The sequence below is a fragment of the Siphateles boraxobius genome, unplaced genomic scaffold (genome assembly GCF_051911475.1).
Source record: "Siphateles boraxobius isolate OS27281-9 unplaced genomic scaffold, OSU_SipBor_1 108, whole genome shotgun sequence".
NCBI lineage: Eukaryota > Metazoa > Chordata > Actinopteri > Cypriniformes > Leuciscidae > Siphateles > Siphateles boraxobius.
In genome coordinates, this window is record NW_027508709.1 from 175,001 (window position 1) to 197,130 (window position 22,130).

The 22,130-nt window shown below is 45.7% G+C and overlaps 1 pseudogene across 1 annotated transcript in view; it reads right to left on the minus strand.

Moving 5' to 3' along the window:
* The window catches only part of LOC143756657 (adhesion G protein-coupled receptor A2-like), a 180,439-nt pseudogene extending 174,441 nt beyond the window's left edge, over window positions 1-5,998 (minus strand). Inside the window, exon 1 of the transcript XR_013210307.1 lies at window positions 5,474-5,998. The product of XR_013210307.1 is annotated as an adhesion G protein-coupled receptor A2-like (transcript). The remainder of the gene's footprint in view (window positions 1-5,473) is intronic.
* Window positions 5,999-22,130: the final 16,132 nt, after the last annotated feature.

Sequence of the window (22,130 nt, forward strand, 5' to 3'; positions counted from 1 at the left end):
TTCATTTTGATTCCCCAGCAAATGTATCTTGATTTTAAAGTCCCCCTGTAGTCAATAATATATCCCTTAAAACTCATCTTTGATCACCATAATTACCAATTTAAACTTTTTTTCCTTGAAAAAATATTCTTCACACCTTTAAATATCTTGACTGTAACTCGACACCCTTGCCTCATTTAGTATGCGTGTTCTATGAATATGCAAATGAGTCCCGCCTCCACTCACTCACTCACTCAGAGATCCACTCGTTGATGATCACACGTTGATCTGATTGGTTACAAGGTAGTTTGTGACGTCAGAAACACCAGCGATTTCAAAGCGTGTTTTTGAGACTGTCTTTGGTTCACTGCAGTTTTAAGCAGAAAATACTCAGCAATGCTGTCGACTTATGAATTTACACATGGTTTGTGTTAAAGCGTATTAAAAACGCCACATAGACATATAAACAACATTAAACGCTGGATTTTAATAATGTTCAAATATAAAGACCTCTCAACACGTTCTCAACTCTATGTGGATTCGACACGTTCAGCCGCTCCAGAGATTAGAAGCTGTTTTATGATTTTTATGAAAGCTAGCGTCTTATGACACTGTAAATAACCCTCGAGCGCCGCGCCGCTAACGTTTGCTTGGCAGACGCTCTGTTTCCTTTCTTAACATTTTTAGACAGTTGACTCTCCAAACTCGCTCAGACTTTCTTGGGTTTACAGACAGATTCATTATTGTGAGTGTATCAGTGTGTGTCACGGGAATTAAACTTCATTCACAGCTTCATCTGATGCAGAACGAGCTCAACTTTTACGTCACTGAGAACAAACGCCTGCGTCTGAGAGATAATCGAAGGAAAACGAGAGACACTTCATTCACTCACAATCACACGCTCTATTCCAGATAAAGTCTGTGCTTTCTATTCTTCTGCTAATCAAGGCTGCTTTTATTTGATCAAAAATACAGTAAAAGTTGTGAAATATTATTAGAATGTAAATCATCTGTTTTCTATGTGAATATATAGTAAAGTGTAATTTATTCCTGTGAATTTTCAGCATCATTACTCCAGTCTTCAGTGTCACATGATCCTTCAGAAATCACTATAATATGATGATTTGATGCTCAAGAAGCATTTATGATTATTATCAGTGTTGAAAACAGTTTTTTACATTTTTATTTCGGCATATATAGCTTTTGGCTCATTAAACACTACCGTTCAAAAGTTTGGGGTCAGTAAGAATTTTTATTCTATTTTTTGGTGAAAGAATTAAAATACATCAATACTTTTATTCATCAAGGACGAATTGAAAATATTCTATTTCAATACATTTATAATTATTATCAATGTTAAAAACAGTCCATATTTTTGTGAAAACTGATACGTTTTATTTCTCAGGATTCTTTGATGAATAGAAAGCTCAAAAGCACAGACTTTCTCTGGAATAGAGCGTGTGTTTGTGAGTGAATGAAGTGTCTCTCGTTTTCCTTCGATTATCTCTCAGAAATAAATATTCTTACTGACCCCAAACATTTGAACGGGTGTTTAATGAGCCAAAAGCTATATATGCCGAAATAAATATGTTAATAACAGTTTTCAACACTGATAATAATCATAAATGTTTCTTGAGCATCAGATCATCATATTATAGTGATTTCTGAAGGATCATGTGACACTGAAGACTGGAGTAATGATGCTGAAAATTCACAGGAATAAATTACACTTTACTATATATTCACATAGAAAACAGATGATTTACATTCCAATAATATTTCATAACTTTTACTGTATTTTTGATCGAATTAAAGCAGCCTTGTGGGCAGAAGGAACACTTAAAAATAAATTGTGAATGGTGTTTGTGCACTAAATTGTTATTTCCTCAAACTATGGCTCATATATTTGAAACAACATGAAGGTGAATAAATAATGACATCACTTGAAGTTTACACACAGATTTCATCAACAGTCATTAGGAAACCTGCAGTGATTTGATAAATGACTTCTCATATCTGAAGATGACAATATCGATTTCTTAATCCCAAATCCATGTAAACTGAAGATGAACGCGAGAGTGTTTCAGCGTCTTCGTTCGAACACGACGAGTCGAGAGGCTGAAGCACTTTATGAGATCATGAATAATGTTTCTCTCACATTCATGATGAAGCATCAGTGCAGCCGATATCAGATTTACAATGATGCAATATTGCGCAAAATCCCACATAACCAAATCAGAGGAATATAGTTAACCTAACAAATAAAACTTCACTCGCATTAAACCTTTATGACTTGTGTTTTTTCACAGATACAGACCAAAAAATGTTTAACAAAAGGTTATTTCTACACAATGAAAGTGAATGAGAACAACAAAAAAAGACATTCATACATTAAATCTGAAATCTTGTTTTCTTTCAATGTCAAGGTTACAAAACATAAATTTAATTTAATATAACAAATACTTTAATTTTCCATTAAAATATACACTACTGATCAAAATGTTTTTGATAGAAAAAAGTCTCTTCTGCTCAGCAAGGCTGCATTTATTGTATCAAAAATACAATAAAAATTGTGAGATATTATTGTAATGTAAATCATCTGTTTTCTATGTGAATATATAGTAAAGTGTAATTTATTCCTGTGAATTTTCAGCGTCATTACTCCAGTCTTCAGTGTCACATGATCCTTCAGAAATCACTATAATATGATGATTTGATGCTTAGTCTTGTTTTCTAAAATAATGATACAAATGAAGTGAGTTTCAGCTTAAAACTAGAACAAATATCTACCAATGGGAATAACTTAATTTAAAAAAATCAAGTTAGTTTAAAAAAAAACAAGGCAGATATTAGTTCTTGTTTTAACTTCATTTTGATTCCCCAGCAAATGTATCTTGATTTTAAAGTCCCCCTGTAGTCAATAATATATCCCTTAAAACTCATCTTTGATCACCATAATTACCGATTTAAACGTTTTTTACTTGAAAAAATATTCTTCACGCCTTAAAATATCTTGAATGTAACCCGACACCCTTGCCTCATTTAGTATGCGTGGTTCTATGAATATGCAAATGAGCCCCGCCTCCACTCACTCACTCACTCACTCACTCAGAGATCCACTCCTTGACGATCACACGTTGATCTGATTGGTTACAAGGTAGTTTGTGATGTCATATTTTTTTGGAAACTGTGGTAAATTTTTATTTTTATTGGATGTATAGAAAGTTCAAAAGAACAACATTTTATTTTAAATAGAATCTTTTGTAACATTCTAAATGTATTTACTGTCACTTTGGTCAATTGAATGTGTCCTTGATGAATAAAAGTATTAATTACTTTAAAATGAATTAGGCTACATTTTAAGATTAAAACAGAAAACTTAATGTTTCTAAAATGTACAAAAATGCAGGCAAAGTTATGTTTCTGCATTTTTAAGTCACTGAAAATCTCAAAAAAATGTTTCTCACCAAATTTGATCATGAGAAAAATTGAAAGTGTCTTGAGAAACGCTGAAGATTATAAGCAAATAACTCAAATGTCAGAAGACTTGTAGAATATAGTGCATGCGATATATGGATTAATATTACGATAACCTTTTGATAATTCATACTTTTCTGATCCTGTTCCACTTTCATTCCATGGAAAAAAGCAAATCAGACATTCTGCTAAACATCTCCTTTTGTGTTCAACAGAAGAAATAATTCACACGGGTTTGGAAGAACATGAGAATTAACATGTTGAATTAAGACATAAAGATAAGATGCAAAAATTACAACTCAATTTAGAAATAAAGATGAACCTATACAACCATAAAGACTAAAAAATGAGAAGTGCCTTAAATCGCTTCATAAAAGAGGCTTTTGATGAATAAAACTAAAGGAATTAAACATGAGTTGCACTTCTCGCTGAAGATGTTTAATGCAGAAATGATGCCAGAATGATGATGAAGGTTGAGCTGAACTACAGTAAATATCATAAAACCAGTGTAAGAGAAAGAGTTGATCTTTCCTCAACTCAGAAACGAGTGAGACGAGGGAAGTCAGCCCAGAATCATGAATGTCAGGAAAACAAACCAGAACCAAAACAAGCCACGGATCCGAACAACCGGATGAACTCAGTCAAGAGTCTGGATAGAGAACAACAGTGGGATCCGGAAATAAAAAATCCAGTCATTTTCTCCATAGGACAATGTATTTTGAGCAATAACTTATAAACCAATAAAGACAGCCGTACTGAGGTTGTTAATCGATGGTATTTGCTTCTGTTGAAGTCTTCAGACCGCATTTTTTCAACTTATTTATAAAATAATCATGTTTACCAGTGGAATTTGCAGTGAAAAACTACATTACCCATGATGCTATAGAGAAAATTCCACCAATCAGAGTCACAACAGCTTGTTAGCTCCGCCCACTCCAATGAACAACACGAATAAGAAAACTCAACCAATCAGAGTCACAACACTTTGTTAGCTCCGCCCACTCCCTATCTCAATATACTTCAATATTTGGTGTGTATATATATATATATATATATATATATATTAGTGTTGGATAAGTTACACTAAAAAGTAATTCATTTTTATCTTCAACGGTGTAACTAGATTACTGTACTATTTACTCCCTCTGAAAAAAGTATTGCATGACTTATTACTAATTACTTTCTAAATCCCATATCAACCTCGACCAGCTGAATAATACTATAGACATTATAATTATTTCAAATAAATAATATAAAGTTGCATTTATTATTCTTGAACTGACCAAAGATTTAAAGGGAGAAAGTTGCATTTAAAACATACATTTTATCATTAGATGTTAAAATCATTATTGCTTTACAGTCCCCCTACTTTACTTTTTCAAGGGAAAAGTAAAGTACAGTAATTGATTACTTAGTAATACATTAAACCCAACACTATACTGCAATAACCTTTAAATGAATCATTGTATGGTTCTCTATCCATTTAAATTCGATTAACTTGCCGCAATGCTTCATGGGAAAAAGGTTATTTCCCTCATTGAAGTTCACATTCTTGTATCTTAATCATTTTGTCTGAATTTCAAATACTTTCTTGCTTCAAATCAAAGTTTGTAATGTTGTGATTCTCCTCGTTCAAGGCGTGAAACGCTTTAATGAAGACGTTTTTTTAAAAAAATCCTATGGGAAAAGTATTCCTTTTGTTTTTGGATTATCGCAGGGGGAAAAATCTCTGTGAACAACAAAAGTTTACGATTCTTGCACGTTTTGTTGATGATAATCCTCACGAATTATCACAACTTTCATGAATGTTGAAGCCTAAATACAATGAAGTCACCCCTGTATCAGACGCTTTTCAAAACAAGTAAAAGTTTAAAAAGATCTCAAGGGTTTATTACTGATGTATTTTATGTTGTAGAATAAAACAGTTTTAAAAAATCTCCAATATCTACAAAAGCCCATTGACACCCATTGTATCAACAACACACATGAACACTAAAGGAAAGTGTGTGTTACTCACAGTGACACTGTTGTGTTGGGTAAAGAGCCGGGCTGCATGGTTTCCGTCAGGTCCGCATCATCACACACAACCTTCACGCGCACGCTCTGCCTATTAAACTCCTTTGATCTCTCCGAGGTGCAGTGACAGCTGTCAATCATCAGGTCAGGACAGTATCTGCTCCAGCAGCCCGCGAGCACGAGCGCGAGCACGAGCAGCGCCTTCATTGCGCACTGGAGGATGATGATCGAGAGCGCGCGCTGTCACGTTACTTCCAGCCAATCTGGGATACAATTATTGATCATCTCAGGCTAGATCAAACACTATTGGTCCCTAATGATTAGTGCGAAAAACAAACTGAAAACAAAATATTACCAATTCTGCATCAGACGCGAGTTTAGATGTTTGCATTCTCAATGCACGCGCGTCGGTTCATCCTTATTATCCAGAAGTGAAGAAAAGTTTTGTCCCAGCGTTCAAGCGCGCATGTCTGCGCATTAGAGCCAGTTTGAGTGGCTTCTGCGAGAATGTGCTGCTGTCAACAGGTTCTGTTACTGGATGTAGAAACTTGTTGCGATGCACGTCGCGTTCCTCCTCCCGGCGTCGCGTCTTACTACGACGAAGGCTGGACTTATGAATATTCAACATTGAACCGTGACGATTCCAAGAAGGCCGATCTGATTGGCCGCTGGATGGGCGGAGCTACGGGGAAGCGCTGGATTATGAATATTAATGAGGCTAACAGACTGGGCGCTCCAGTATTAATTTTAAACAACGTAATCATGCTGTCATTAATATTCATAAGCTATGCCTTCGCCATAGCAGGATTTATAACTGTCCCTCAAGAGTGAATACACTTCCTCGTCTTTTTATTGGCTCAAAATCCAACATGACTGCAATTCTCCTTTATTTATTCTAAAAAGGCGTGGCGATGTGGAAAACACATAACACTGTGTATAATCATACAGAATAAAGATATTTGGTATATATATACACTTATATAGTAGTCAACATTTGAAGTGGATCAAACAAGTTTAAAGTTGTCCTATAAGACAAGAACTTGTTCAAAATTAATGTGGTATAACTTTGATGAACAGTTTTGATCCACTTCAAATGTTGACTACTGTGTGTGTGTATATATATATATATATATATATATATATATATATATATATATATATATATAATTTTTCTTCTTATGACGTTATTATGACACAAGGCATACATCTGCACATCTGTCAGAATTTTGCACTTTTGTCTCTCATAGAAATGTAATTTGACCTTTAAGATATTCTGTTCTTATGCAATGGACCATAAATGCTCTGTATTTTCCTGTAAAGGACAATAAGAGTGTTTTTCTCTATAGAATTGACTCTTTCTGTAACTAGGTTACTGTCTAATGCCACGCTGAGATTGACGTCAACTAGTTGCTCTGTCGTCAGCGACAGAAAAGAGCAGCACATCTTATTCTGAATCTGAAATGAAGTGTTTTACCTCGTTTCCAGGTGCATTAATGATGTTCTTTATCCCTGGAAACCGTTCAGATAAGAGGCAGTGGAGATGAAGGACTCGAGAAGGACATCAACACAATCCTGTGGGATCTTTTGTTAAACTCACTAAAGTCTCATTACATCCAGAATTCAGTTTTCACAAAGTGAGCTTTTAAAGGAAAAATATACAGCATGAAATATTTCTTAATACGTGAAAAGATTTTCGAGGTTTTCTTTCTCTCAGGTTCAGATTAAGCATGACTGTAATGACATAACTATATAAAAAATCTTTATTCAATTGTTTCACTGTTCCTTTAAGGGTTTTGAATGTATATGAATATTTGCTACCAAAAATATGTTCTAAGATCGTTTTGCTACTGTTCCCATGAAGTTACAGAAACATTCAGCAAAACAACCAGGGTTTTTTTTTTTACCTTGTTTTCAAAATGTTCTTTGTTAAGTGAACATTAAGGAACATTCCATTTGATCATTCTTCAAACATTATTGGAATGTTACTTTTGATTGTGCTCTGAACATTCTGAAACAAGTGGTTACATTTAAAAAATGGCCAACTGTTACATTTCAGGTAAAAAAACATTGGTAACACTTTATAAGGTTCATTAGTTAGTTAACTACATTAGTTAGCATGAACTAATAATGAACTGCACTTACACAGCATTATTAATCTTTGTTAATATTAATTTCAACATTTACTAATACTTTATTAAAATCTTGTTAACATTAGTTAATCCACTGTGAACATGAACAGACCATTAACAGCTGTATTTGTATGACGTAAGCAGGGCCTGCTGGCCACTAGAGGGCGCTAGGGCGGTATGAAGTATTTTTGGTGCAAATCAATGAACGCCTGTGACTGTGAACTTTGTAGTTGTAGAGAATACACACACATGTGTATCACTAAATTTGAAGTCACAGAGAGAAATGTTTTAAGAGTTGCAAACTTGTAGACTTTTTTACTCCTCCACAAACACAACACAACAGTTACACCTTCTTAAATTCTTCATTGCAGGAGCACAAATCCTATTCTACAAATCACAAATTAAGAAACTCGTGCGCTCGCATTTTTGCTACAGTTGCTGCAGTGAATATGGTGCCATACGCATTCACACACCCGCATCAAAACATGAAGTAATGGAGAAATGTTGCTCATCCGCAAATCAGTATGTGAAGTCATCCAATGAGAGTTGCACACTTGAAGTATATTTTCTCACAAATATCTTGTATATTTTTCTAGCACAAACACAAGTACATAACTACAGCTGCTTGAATCTGCTGCGACGAATCTCAAACACTGTTTTATCGCTTTCAAGTGACAAGTTTTGCGCACGCTCTCTTTTGCATCACTGATCTATGTGAAATGTGGAGCAAAAGTGAGTTATGCGTCTGTAGAGGCAGTGGGCGGAGCCTACATGAATATTCATGAGTTTCATCATGTGCATGCGCATCGAACTGCTCATTTTAGTTCACGCTCCTCTTTTCTCAGCAGATTTAATGAATTATTTTAAAAAAAGGTAAATATAGTTTCTGCGCAAACTGAAACGTCTATGGTTACGTATGTAAACCTCGTTCCCTGAGTAGGGAACGGAGACGTTACGTCGGATGACGACGAATGGGGTTTCGCTTAGAAAGCCTATCAACTTCGAGTATTACAAAATTAGCCAATGGCAAAGAAATGCCATGGGTCTGCGGAATTTGCATGGCGTAACTCCGCCCCACCTCGTAGGTATAAAAGGAGGAAGCCGGCAACATGCAGAACATGTTTCTTAGCTGAGGAGCCAAGACTGAGCTCAGGCGATCCCGGCGGTACAGCGGAAAGTGGCAGGCAGACGTAACGTCTCCGTTCCCTACTCAGGGAATGAGGGTTACATACGTAACCATAGACGTTCCCTTTCGTTGTCACTCCGAGTTACGTCGGATGACGACGAATGGGGTTAACCAGTCTAATCACGCCACCTTCTCAGCTGTCTTCCAGTGCCCTGCGTAAATCGAGATCCCTGTCAAGACTGGACGAAGGACTCCATTTATCACAGGAATACCAAGGTACACTGGCAAGCATATCCCAAGCTTAGGGGAAGTATGCAATTAATGCCAACCCGGAGATGGGGGGGGGGGACTTAGAGAATACACATATGACCCGAAGGAAGCATATGGAAAACACTGGGGTGTCCAGCCGCAGGTGGAATATTTCAACCCCAGGGGTGGCAAGGTGGCTTGCCGAGGCAAAGACACATGCTCAGGGAGGCTTACAGTGGAAATACACATGTGGAGGTCGCTCAGAGGAGGGACCATGCACATGGGAGGCACCTAGCCGACGCGCAGGCAATAGACACTGGTGCCGACGTCAGGAGTGCTGGAGGAACTCAGGGCTTTCGGGGAAGCTCACCTGAGGAGAATATCGCACGTATTCAGTCCGGGGAGTGGAATGGCGAGCAAGCAAAGACACCTGAGCGGGTCCGGTACTAGCTGGTTGAAGCGAGTACATGAGAGGACACAGGCTCTACTCGGAGATTATAGAATCTGGCGAATGTGTTAGGTGTCGCCCAGCCTGCAGCTCTGCAGATGTCTGTTAGCGAGGTGCCATGCGCTAGAGCCCAAGAGGACGCCACACTCCGGGTGGAGTGGGCAGTCACACCAAGGGGGCACGGTCGACCTTGCTGCTGGTATGCCAAAGCAATGGCGTCCACTATCCAGTGAGACAACCTTTGCTTGGAGAGAGCCTTTCCCTTCAGCTTCCCACCATAACAGACAAAGAGCTGGTCTGAGGTCCTGAAACACTGCGTTCTGTCTACATAGGCGCGGAGAGCACGAACTGGACAGAGCAGTGCCAAGGCTGGGTCTGCCTCCTCCAGGGGCAGCGCTTGCAGGTTCACCACCTGGTCCCGGAAGGGAGTGGTAGGAACCTTGGGCACGTATCCAGGCCGGGGTCTCAGGATCACGTGAGAGTAAGCCGGCCCGAATTCCAGGCAGGCTTCGTCAATGGAGAATGCGTGCAGGTCCCCTACCCTCTTGATGGAGGCCAGTGCAACCAGGAGCGCTGTCTTCATAGACAGGAATTTAAGCTCAACTGATTGCAGGGGCTCAAATGGAGCACTCTTCAGGGCAGTTAGAACCACTGAGAGGTCCCAAGAGGGAACGAGAGGAGGGCGAGTCGGATTTAGTCTCCTCGCTCCTCTCAGGAACCTGATGACCAGGTCGTGCTTCCCCACTGACTTACCTTCGATGAGGTCATGGTGTGCGGCAATGGCGGCAACATAGACCTTCAGGGTGGAGGGAGACAGCCTTCGCTCCAACCCCTGTTGAAGGAAGGAAAGCACAACGCTGATCGAGCATCTCCGGGGGTCTTCTTGGTGAGAAGAGCACCAGGTGACGAAGAGGTTCCACTTCAACGCATAGACGTGTCTCGTGGACGACGCCCTAGCGGAAGTGATGGTAGCCACCACCGCTGGTGGTAGGGTACTCAAACCTGCCTCGTCCCATCCAGGAGCCACACGTGGAGGTTCCAGAGATCGGTACGAGGGTGCCATAGGGTGCCCCGTCCCTGAGAAAGAAGGTTCTTCCTCAGAGGGATCGGCCAGGCAGGTGCTGTTGCGAGGAGTACTAGTTCGGGGAACCATGTCCGGTTGGGCCAGTAAGGGGCAACCAGAATGACCTGCTCCTCGTCCTACATGACCTTGCGCAAGGAGGCTCACTGGGGGAAACGCATACTTGCGGTCCTGCGGCCAGCTGTGCGCCAGAGCATCCGTGCAGAGCGTGCCCTCGGTCAGGGAATAAAACTGGGCAAAATGGGTCGAGTCGTGAGAGGCAAACAGATCTATCTGTGCGTCCCCGAACTGGTCCCAAATCAGCTGAACCGACTGGGGATGGAGTCGCCATTCTCCAGGGAGTGGCTGAAGCCGTGAGAGCTCGTCGGCTGCACAGTTCAGCGCTCCGGGAATGAAGATGGCTCGAAGCAACCTCAGATGCTCCTGACTCCATAGGAGGAGGTGGCGAGCGAGTTGTGACATACGGCGGGAGCGTAGACCACCTTGACGGTTGATGTACGCTACAGTGGCGGTATTGTTTGAACGGACTAGTACGTGTTGACCCCTGAGCAATGCCCGGAAGCGGTGCAGGGCAAGGCGTACTGCCAACAACTCGAGGCAATTGACATGCCATAGCCGCTGGGGTCCTGTCCGGGAGCCCGCAGCAGCATGTCCATTGCACATGGTGCCCCAGCCCGTGGTGGAGGCATCTGTTGAGACAACAACATGCTGGGAAGCTCGTTCCAGGGGGACACCTGCCCTGAGAAAACTGAGGTTCGACCACGGGGTGAAGAACTGATGGCAGGTCGGAGCAACTGGTACTCGGAGCGTACCGTGTTGCCATGCCCACCTCGGGACTCGGTTGCGAAGCCAAAGCTGAAGCGGTCTCATATGAAGCAATCCGAGCGGCGTGACCGCGGCTGCAGATGCCATATGCCCCAGGAGCCTCTGAAAGAGTTTCAGTGGAACCGCACTTCTGCCCTCGAATTGTCTCAGGCAAGTCAGCAGTGACTGCCCGCGCTCGCTCGTAAGCTGCGCGGACATGGCGACGAGTCGATGTCCATACCGAGAAAAGAGATCCTCTGCACGGGGCAAAGTTTGCTCTTCTCCCAGTTGACCCGAAGGCCCAGACGAGCTAGGTGCCGAAGCACTAGGTCCCTGTTTTCACAAACCTGATCTCGAGAGTGAGCTAGGATCAGCCAGTCGTCGATATAACTCAGGATGCGAACCCCGTGTTCCCAAAGGGGAACAAGGGCAGCCTCGACGACCTTCGTGAAGATGCGAGGAGACAGGGCTAGCCCGAAAGGGAGAACCGCGTACTGGTATGCCTGCCCCTCGAAAGCAAACCGGAGGAATGGTCTGTGTCGAGGAAGAATGGAGACATGAAAGTAGGCGTCCTTCAGGTCGATCGCTGCAAACCAATCCTGGGGCCGTATGCATTCGAAAATGCGTCTGGCGGTGAGCATCTTGAACGGCATCCTGTGAAGGGAGCGTTTCAGCACGCGCAAGTCCAGGATTGGCTGTAACCCACCGGTCTTCTTGGGGACAATGAAGTAGGGGCTGTAGAAGCCGGACCTCATCTCGGCTGGAGGGACAGCCTCGATTGCACCCTTCGCCAGCAGGGTAGCAATCTCTGCTCTCATGATAGGGGCATTGCCTTGAAGCGGGGAGGAGACTGTGCGAACTGAATCGCATAGCCGAGCCTGATGGTCTGCGCGATCCAGCGGGACAGACGGGGAAGCTTTAGCCAGGCTCCCAGGAACTGAACAAGCGGGATCATGCGAACCACAGGCGTCCCCCCGGAGGGGCAGCGAAGCGGAGTAACTGGCCCTGACGTGGACGGCATAGCGGCCCGGTGTGGGGGCACAGCCTGTGGACGGCACGCCGTGTCAACTGCCTCTGGGACAGAGGGGGGCGAGGAGAGCACGGCTTGTGGGCGGCGCTCTGTGTCACCCGAGAACTCTGTGAGCTCAGGGAAGAGGGGATTGTTTCTGTTTTTAACCACATTAGGGTGCTGGCCACCCGTGGGTAAGAAGCGGGGAGTGGAGAACAAAAGATTCTCCCCCGGCCCTCCACCGGGGGAAGGAGTGGTCCTGCTACCACCTCCTGAGAAACAACCATCATCCCTGAGCAGTCCGTCTCAGGAGCGCCGGCGCCGCTTGGCCCGGCGTTTAGCGGGGGCGAGGCAGGGGAGGGCTGTGGCGCCTTCTTACAGCTTCCTCCGCGACCGGCCCTGGGTGGAGGCTGCTGCGTGGTCCGGGCGGGAGCCGCAGGAGGGCGCCCTCGGCGGGAAACAGGTCGAGGCGTCTGCCCGGCCGGCTGGGCAGAATGTGTCTGATGGCCTCGGTCTGTTTCTGGGCAGTTGAAAACTGTTGGGCAAAGTCTTCAACTGCACCGCCGAAGAGGCCGGCCTGGGACAAGGGGGTGTTAAGCAGACGGGTCCACTCGGCGTCCCACATGTCAGCCAGGTTCAGCCACAGATGTCTCTCCTGGACCACAGCTGTGGACATCACCAAACCAAAGGAGCGCACGATAACCTTCGTCGCCCGGAGAGCAAGGTCGGTCGCGGCGCGCAGCTCATCAAAGAGCCCTGGGTTTGTCCTACCCTCGTGCGTGTCTCTGAGCATCTGGGCCTGGTAGACCTGCAGATGGCCATAGCATGCAGTGAAGCAGCTGCCTGTCCCGCCGCTCTGTAAGACTTTGCCACCAGGGTCGACGAAAATCTACAGGCTTTGGATGGGTGCTTAGGCTCGAAGAAGAAGCACTCTGAGGACATAGTTGCATGGCAACAGAGCGTTCAACCGGGGGAAGCCCAGTGTACCCACGGGCAGCTGCCTCATCGAGGGGAGGAAAGGCAGATGAGACCAGCGAGCGGTCCCGAGAAGACAGGGGGGTCTTCCAGGACTTTGAGATCTCATCAAGCACATCCGGGAAGAAAAGTATTGGGGTTTGCCGAGGACGAGGGTCGGCGGCCTTACCCAAAAACCAATCGCCCAGCCGCGAGCGCTCGGGACAGGGTGGAGGCCTCCACTCAAGTCCGATGCTCGCGGCTGCCCGGGAAAGCATGGCCGTCATCTCCGGATCAGACTCGAGCTCAGCCGTATGCACACCGGAAGGTGGCAGCTGTGACGAGCCCTCACTATAATCGCTTTAAAATGTGCTTTTCAAATGTGTCCGATATGTTTTTTTCTGGTCTGCGGGACTCGATCGTATGACCAGCTCTGTGTGTCGTGTCTCTGGACTTCATTCGCTCCAATGAACAGCATATTTACACAGTCTGATTCGTTCCTTTTCCCAGAGCCGGCTCTCCCTATAAGCGAACTAAGCGGCTGCTTAGGGCCCCGCCGCCACTAGGGGGCCCCCTAACTACAAATGGTTGTCGCCGCGTTTTTGGTTTAACAATAGCGGTTCTCAAAGTCTGGGGCGCCCCCCACTGGTGGGGAATAGAGACGTGACCAACGGGAGGAAATTTTCCTTTTTATGCCTTTATATCTTTATTCGTTCATGGCGAGTCCGCATCGTCAACTTCATCTTTGCAGGGACACAGAAAACACCATTATTATTACAGTTTATTAATAAACAATTAAATGTCTCCTTGCTATTTTTTATACATTCGCGATCATTACTTTTGCCGGTTCTTTGTGGCAAGCTTTATGCGTGCGCTCGTGCGCTTGAGTGCGGCAATATAGCGCTCATTATCCTGTATAGCCTATTTAAGTTATTACAGTTTTTTACAGTCGCTAGGACACATTTCTCAATACTTAGGTCACTTTTTCAAAACTCTTCACACAGTTCTCCAAACCAACTTTCAGCTCGGCACAGCAGTTCATTTCACTTTCAAAATACACTAAAACTACCATATCACTTCATACATGTCTCAAATCAACATATTCTTCCATCACACTAGCAATGGTTGACAGACAACAAACACACTTTGTCACCCACAAAACAATGACCTAAAAAACAATAACAACAGTTCTCTTTCATAGGTTCACTCAACGCTGCGGAAAGCGCAGTGGGATATCCTCTGGATGTGCCGATTGCCTGAAGCCCTATAGAATCACGCCAATTCATTGGCTGATGGCGCTCGCGCAAGCTGGCTCCGCCCCGACGCACTTACGTCGTAGCATGACGAACGCGCGCGCGCCATCCTCTCCTCAGATTTCTCTGCCTTCACGAAGCGGTCACATCTTTCCCTTCGTTCGGTTTTTCTGAGCCCGAATTTTTCTAACTCAACTACAGCTTTCGTCTCAACACTTCAGCGACTGGCATAAGTGGAACTCTGTTCTCCTTACAGTGAAGTGTCATGGATTATCGACGCTGTTCTCCGCCATGCGTTCGTTTCATTTCGAACGACGACCCTCACAGTAAGTGTGTTAAATGTATGGGTTTTTCGCATGCGCGTGAGGCTGTATTAGGATTGTCAACATGTAAATTTTGTGACAATCTCCTTCTCAAAACCCTCCGCTCTAGACTCGCGGTTTTTGAGAAGGAGTCATTCGTTTCCCCCCGTCGCGCTCCCGAGACCGCTGAGGCCTCTCGTGGATCCGCGGCCTGGGGCTCGGATGTTGAGCTCGAGGATATTGAGTACGAGCAGACGGGCCTCGCCCTTTCTCTCCCTCCCTCCCCCGAGCACGCACGTGGCGCGGTTGAATTCGCGCATGATTATTTATGCCCCAGCCCGGGAGCCCGCGAATCGGTTTCTTTCGGTCTGGATGACGTGATTTACACTGCAGCTTCCGACTCCGAGGATTTCGGGCCTGCTTTGACTGATGACGTTATCCCGCCTAGCGGCCAGGACGCGCGGCCTACTCCGGCCTACACTGAGCTTATTGACGTGCTTTCGCGCGCTACAGAGAAGCTCTCTATAGACTGGCCTGTTGAGCCCCGCGAGTCTCAATCGTCCAAACTCGACGAGAGATTCCTTAGTGGCCCTAATTCTAGGCCAGAGCGAAGAAAGCTGCCCTTTTTCAGCGATCTGCATCACGAGATCTCCAGATCCTGGAAGCAGCCTTTCTCCGCACGCCTAACTAATGCGGCAGCCGCTGACTTCACCAACCTTGTGGGTTTTGTGGAGCAGGGTTATTCCGTTATTCCAGCGGTCGAGGACACGCTGGCTAACCACCTCGCCCCGTCGTCTGCACCGTCCTGGATGTCGCGTCCCCTCCTTCCTTCCAAGGCTTGTAGGACTACTTCCTCCCTTATTGGGAAGTCTTACATGGCGGCTGGTCAAGCAGGCATGGCCCTGCATACCATGGCCATCCTTCAAGCCTACCAAGCGGACGTCCTTAAGGACATGGACGAAGGAGAGGGACTGACGCCCGAAGCTGTCAAAGAGCTTCGCAAAGCCACAGATCTGGCCCTAAGAGCCACCAAACACACTGCTCGGGCTGTAGGTCGCTCTATGGCGGGCTCGGTTGCCGCAGAGCGCCACCTCTGGTTGAATCTCACGGAGATCCGAGAAAAGGATAACAGTTTTCTTCTGGACGCCCCTATCTCCCACTCAGGTCTTTTCGGGGAAGCAGTCAACACGGTGGTTGAGAAGTTCCGTGCCGCTAAGTCTCAGTCGGCCGCGCTCAGGCAGTTTTTGCCCAGGAGATCAAGAGAGCCAAGAGACTCCAACCCTCCCCCTTCTCAGACCCGAGAACGCTCTGCTCATAGGGTTGAATTCCCTACTAGAAGGAATGACTCGGCTCATCCCCCACCAACTACGGTCTGGGGAGCCCGAGGTCGTCCGTTTCCCCGCCAGCGCCAGTGTTTCGAAGTGCAGGTCCTGTTTCACTCTCTTCACCCAGTCCGGAGCAGGAGGAAGGAGATGCGTCTTGCTTTCTCCCCTCGCTCCCGGCGCTCGTTATACCCGCCAATCGCTTCCTCGGAGGCACAGTTCGTTTTCCTCTGAAGCAGGCGGACCCAGTTACTTCTATGCAGGTGGTGGTAACCCCCAGTACGTGTCAGGACGCCAAGTGCTCTCCTCCACGGTCAACCACGCCTCCCCATGGACAGCGCGACACCCTATCTCAGGTATGTCCCCTGCACTGCAACACTCCTCTCCCTCTATCACATTTCGTTCAAGAATGGGAGCGTTTACCAGGGGTATCGCCTTGGATCCTTCGCACAGTTCGGCTCGGCTACACGCTTCAGTTTTGTCGCAACCCCCCCTGCTTCAACGGGGTCTTTCCTACTGTAGTCGACAGCGCCGCTCAGGCTTCTGTACTACAGCAGGAGATTTCATCCCTTCTGCTGAAGGGGGCGATAGAAGAGATTCCTTCGGGGGAAGTCGAACAGGGCTTCTACAGCCGTTACTTCCTGGTCCCGAAGAAGGGAGGCGGCCTGCGGCCGATACTAGATCTTCGCCGGTTGAACTTCTCTTTTTACAAAGGGAAATTCAAAATGTTGACGCTGAAGGCCATCATATCTCATATCCGGCTGGGGCACTGGTTCGTGACAGTAGACCTCAAGGATGCTTATTTCCACATCCAGGTCGTACGGCGACACAGGAAGTTTCTCCGGTTCGCCTTTGGAGAGAAAGCGTACCAGTACAGGGTCCTCCCCTTTGGCCTCGCTCTAGCGCCAAGGACGTTCACAAAATGTATGGATGCCCTTCTGGCCCCGTTGCGGCTCCAGGGCATCCATATACTCAACTACCTGGACGATTGGCTCCTTTTAGCCCACTCCAGAGAGTTGGTGACTCACCACAGGGACATTGTCCTCCGTCATATTCAGTCTCTCGGTTTGAGGTTGAATACGGAGAAGAGCGTTCTTACTCCAGCTCAGAGCACGGTTTTCTTGGGGGTACACATGGACTCCGTTCTTATGCAGGCCCGTTTGGCTCCTGCACGGATTTCCAGTCTGGAGACATGTCTGTCCCGCTTTGCGCTAGGCCAGCATGTTTCCGTGAGCACCTGCCGCAGACTTCTGGGCCTTATGGCCGCGGCCTCCCCTGTGCTACCTCTAGGGCTACTCCACATGAGACCTTTTCTGTGGTGGATGAAGCTCTCAGGGGCTCGGCCCACGGGGCCAGCCCTTCGCCTATTGAAGGTGTCGCGCAGTTGCTTTCGCGCCCTGTCAATCTGGCGGGACCCCCTCTTCCTTCAGAAAGGAGTCGGTATGGGTGCGGTATTCCGTCGTCAAATGGTTACGACGGATGCCTCTCTGACCGGCTGGGGAGCGGTTTTCGAGGGCAGGCCAGCGTGTGGGGTTTGGACTGGCGAGAACCTCTCGTGGCACATAAACAGCTTGGAGCTGAGGGCTGTCTTCCTGGCTCTTTGCCACTTTCTCCCTTTCCTGGAAGGGCACCATGTCATTGTCAGAACGGACAATATGGCAGTAGTGTCCCATGTAAACAGACAGGGGGGTTCACGTTCGCGCACCCTAGACAGGCATGCGCGTCACCTTCTTCTGTGGTCCCAGGACAAGTTCCTCTCTCTGAGAGCAGTTCATGTCCCAGCGATTCTGAACCTCGCAGCAGATTTCCTGTCGAGGCAGAAGCTCAGGTCTGGGGAATGGATGTTGAACCGCCAGACGGTGGCCCTGATCTGGGAGAGGTTCGGAAAAGCGGAAGTGGACCTCTTTGCATCTCAGGAGTCGTCCCAATGCCCGCTTTGGTTCTCCCTGAGCCCTCCAGCTCCGTTGGGGATAGATGCATTCGCCCACCCTTGGCCGATGCAGAAACTCTATGCCTTCCCGCCCATCAAGCTGATCCAGGCGGTTCTGTCCAGAGTGAGAGAGAGCGGAGTCCGCCTCCTTCTGGTAGCCCCATTCTGGCCGTCCCAGCCATGGTTTTCGGAGCTGATCCCTCTGTTGGTATCCTCCCCCTGGGAGATTCCGGTCAGGGAGGACCTGCTTTCCCAGCTTCAGGGCAGGATATGGCATCCTCGCCCCGACATTTGGAAGCTGTACGTTTGGCCTATCAGAGGCCGTTAACTTTAAGCTTTGATCTCCCAACCGACGTTCAGGAGACCATTGCAAGTGCTAGAGCCCCTTCTACGAGGAGGCTGTATTCCTCCAAGTGGAGGGTATTCGAGGCATGGTGCTTAGCACATGATAGGGACCCGGTTGGCTGCCCAGTAGGCTCAGTGCTGGAATTCCTGCAGGAAAAGTTTGCTTCCGGAGCGGCTGCCACCACTCTCAGAGTATATGTCGCAGCTATTGCCGCTCATAGAGAATCAGACGAGATTCCCTTGGGGAAACTGAGGTTAGTTTCGGCCTTCATGCGTGGGGTTAGGCGCCTGAAACCGGCTCGCCCCCCTGGTGTTCCCTCGTGGGACCTGTCAGTCGTCCTGGAGGGTTTGACAGAGGTTCCCTTCGAGCCCTTGGAGTCAGCCCCTGAGCGGATTCTGACTCTTAAGGTTGCTCTTTTGTTGGCTTTATCTTCGCTAAAGCGGATGGGGGATTTGCAGGCTCTCTCTATTAGTGAGTCATGCTTGGACTTCGCTCCTGGCCTGGTTAGGGTTACCTTGAGGCCAAGGTCGGGGTATGTACCCAAGGTTCTTTCCACGGCGTTCCGCTCTCAGGTTGTTAACCTTAACGCTTTCCACCCTCCTCCTTTTGCCTCTGAGGAAGAAAGGAAACTTAACCTGCTCTGCCCGGTCCGTTCTTTGAAGTTGTATGTAGATCGCTCAGGCGGTTGGAGGAAATCTAACCAGCTTTTGGTGTGTTTTGGTGCTGGCCGCCGCGGGCTTGCGGCATCAAAGCAGAGGATTTCCCACTGGGTAACGGATGCTATTTCGCTGGCTTACGAGGTGCGTGGTTTGCCTTCACCTCTTAGCATCAGAGCACATTCCACCAGAAGTGTGGCTTCCTCTCAAGCTCTTTTTAGAGGGGCCCTCTTGGAAGACATTTGTGTGGCGGCAGGTTGGTCCTCTCCGCACACCTTTGTGAGGTTCTATAATTTAGATCTTGACATGACTCCAGGTTCCCAGGTTCTATCTGCTTGAACCAGTCATGGTTATCATTATTTGGTCTGTTACCAGTTATGGCAGCGCTTAAGCTTGGCGAGTTTGGTATTTCGTTCCCACTGCGCTTTCCGCAGCGTTGAGTGAACCTATGAAAGAGAACGTCTCTGGTTACTTGCGTAACCTATGTTCTCTGAATAGGGAACGAGACGCTGCGTTCGCTGCCAAGCTCCTCGCGCTGCCGACAGTTCTTCTTTTCGGCAGAGAAATCTGAGGAGAGGATGGCGCGCGCGCGTTCGTCATGCTACGACGTAAGTGCGTCGGGGTGGAGCCAGCTTGCGCGAGCGCCATCAGCCAATGAATTGGAGTGATTCTATAGGGCTTCAGGCAATCGGCACATCCAGAGGATATCCCACTGCGCTTTCCGCAGCGTCTCGTTCCCTATTCAGAGAACATAGGTTACGCAAGTAACCAGAGACGGTAGCATTGTACAATGTTTTCTTCTGTAAAACAAGCACACCTCTCTACTGTTTAGAATCCACTGCAATATATTTTACTGGAATGAATCAAACATGATGCAGTGCTTCAATATATTTTATGTCTTTTTTTTTTTTTTTTTTTTTGCACAGACTAATTACAAAATACAAGAATTTGTACACACCATTCACCGATACAGATACAATATGATTGTTGGTCCAATTGTCCAATTGTTTTTATAGCATTTCATTTTTAGATTCGAAATACATTTCATTACAATATTACTGTAGAAATGTAGCAAATTGCTGTCATATCCAGTTTTGTATTATGTTATTGTTTTGAACATAAGTTTAACAGTTTTGAAAACAGTATGTAAGCATGTGCAAATTGGCCTGTAGGTACACAGAGTTTTGGCGGTTGTTGTGTCGAAGTGAGAAAACAATTAATGTAATTTGAAAGATGTAGTCATTGAATGCATTTTTTGCCAAAGCAATGATAAATGATCCACAGTTTAGCCCACATATACTTCTGTTGTGCTCACTGTGTGTTTTTAAAAAGTGACCTAAGTATTGAGAAATGTGTCCTAGCGACTGTAAAAAACTGTAAATCAATATAAAGGGGCGATTTGTCCACTAATGGCTTAAATAAACAACTACTAGTCGACTAGAAAAAAACTTTAGTCAGAGACAGCCCGTATTCCACATATTCTCAAACCAGCCGGCCATTCAGTGTTGAGCGACACTGAGCGGAATTAGCGAGCGGAGGAATATTCAGAAATGTGCTCTCTCTCTCCGCTCGCATGCTCTGATCGAAACAAAGGAATATTAAAATAATTAATCATTAGTTTATATCTTATACACTGCCCATCATTTTAATCCCATATCAAACACAGTATGTTATGCCTTTTAATTTTATTTTACTATTTTAAAATACTATTTTAATTTTTTTAAATAGACCTGTCTTTCCAAATGGATTTCTCTTCTTTTCTTTTTTTAACAGATTGCAAAGTGGCACTTTTATTTCTTTTCTATTTTTGAACTTGATACACATTTTGACACAGCTGCACTTTTATTTTCTCTATTTTTGAATTCCATGCAAGTTATGACACAGCTGTACTTTTATTTTCTTTATTTTGAACTTGCTGTTATGTTATTTGATGTAGATAGCTAGTTTGTATTTAGATACTACTTTTTACTTCAATAAATTTGAACATTTTAAGCTTGTTGTCCAAAGTGGGGAATGACCGAAAAATTTTGAGAACCACTGCAGTCAACCAACCGTGTCAGATCGTTGTCTTCCCTGGACTTGGAAATTTGACCGCAAAAATGAAACGAGTCTATCCATCGTGTGCAGAAAAAAGGAAAAAGAAGAATATGTTTAAATCACTTTAGAAGGAAGAAAATAAATTACTGGTCCAACTTCTCCCTCTTTTTAAAGTGTAGAAAAGGGAAAAGAAGTTCAAAGATCGAGACTCCAGCAACACCTGTAGTAGGCTTATATACAACTTTATTGAAGGTTTGTTAGATTGGGGTTAGATGGTATACAGTTGCTGGTTTACGGTGGCAATACTCCATTATGCACTGCAAAACAGGGCCCCAAAATTATCCTGCTTAGGGCCCCCAGATCTACAGAGCCGGCCCTGCCCTTTCCCCTAAATAGTGCACTGTGTGCCATGTAGAAAGTAGTAAATGTGTGAACAAGTGACCGCAGGGTGCATTGAGCGAGACAGTCACTCATTTCGGTCTTTTGTCACGCACTCCCGCTACACATTGTATTTCTCACGCGGAAAAACTATTTATAATATATTTAATATGCTGCAGCGCCCAAAATGTCTCTGGCCGCGCCGCTGGACCCGGCAGGAATCAAGCGCGTCTCCCCTGGAGTTCTTAGTCGAGCCCGCACAATCAAAAAAAATAAAGGGGCTACACAAAAGCCAATCAGAAAATAGCACTATTGTATCTGGGTAAGATTTAACGCAACAACCAATGAAAAAAAAGCATATCCTGGAATTGTTCACGTGATTCTGCTACAACATCTTCCGAAAGTTTCGTTCACACACAGAGGAAACCACTGGAGCTCCGAGCGTCACTTTGAGCCCAGAGTAACTCATGATCTCCTGTTTTAATCAAGCGGGTAATCCATCAGCCGGAAACTGAAGCCTCGCGGGGGCCGCCATTGTAGCAGAACTTCACCTGCTGTTAGCATTCCCTTGACTCCCATTCATTTTGGCATCACTTTGACAGCGTAACTTTACATCTGAGGCGTCCAAAGACTT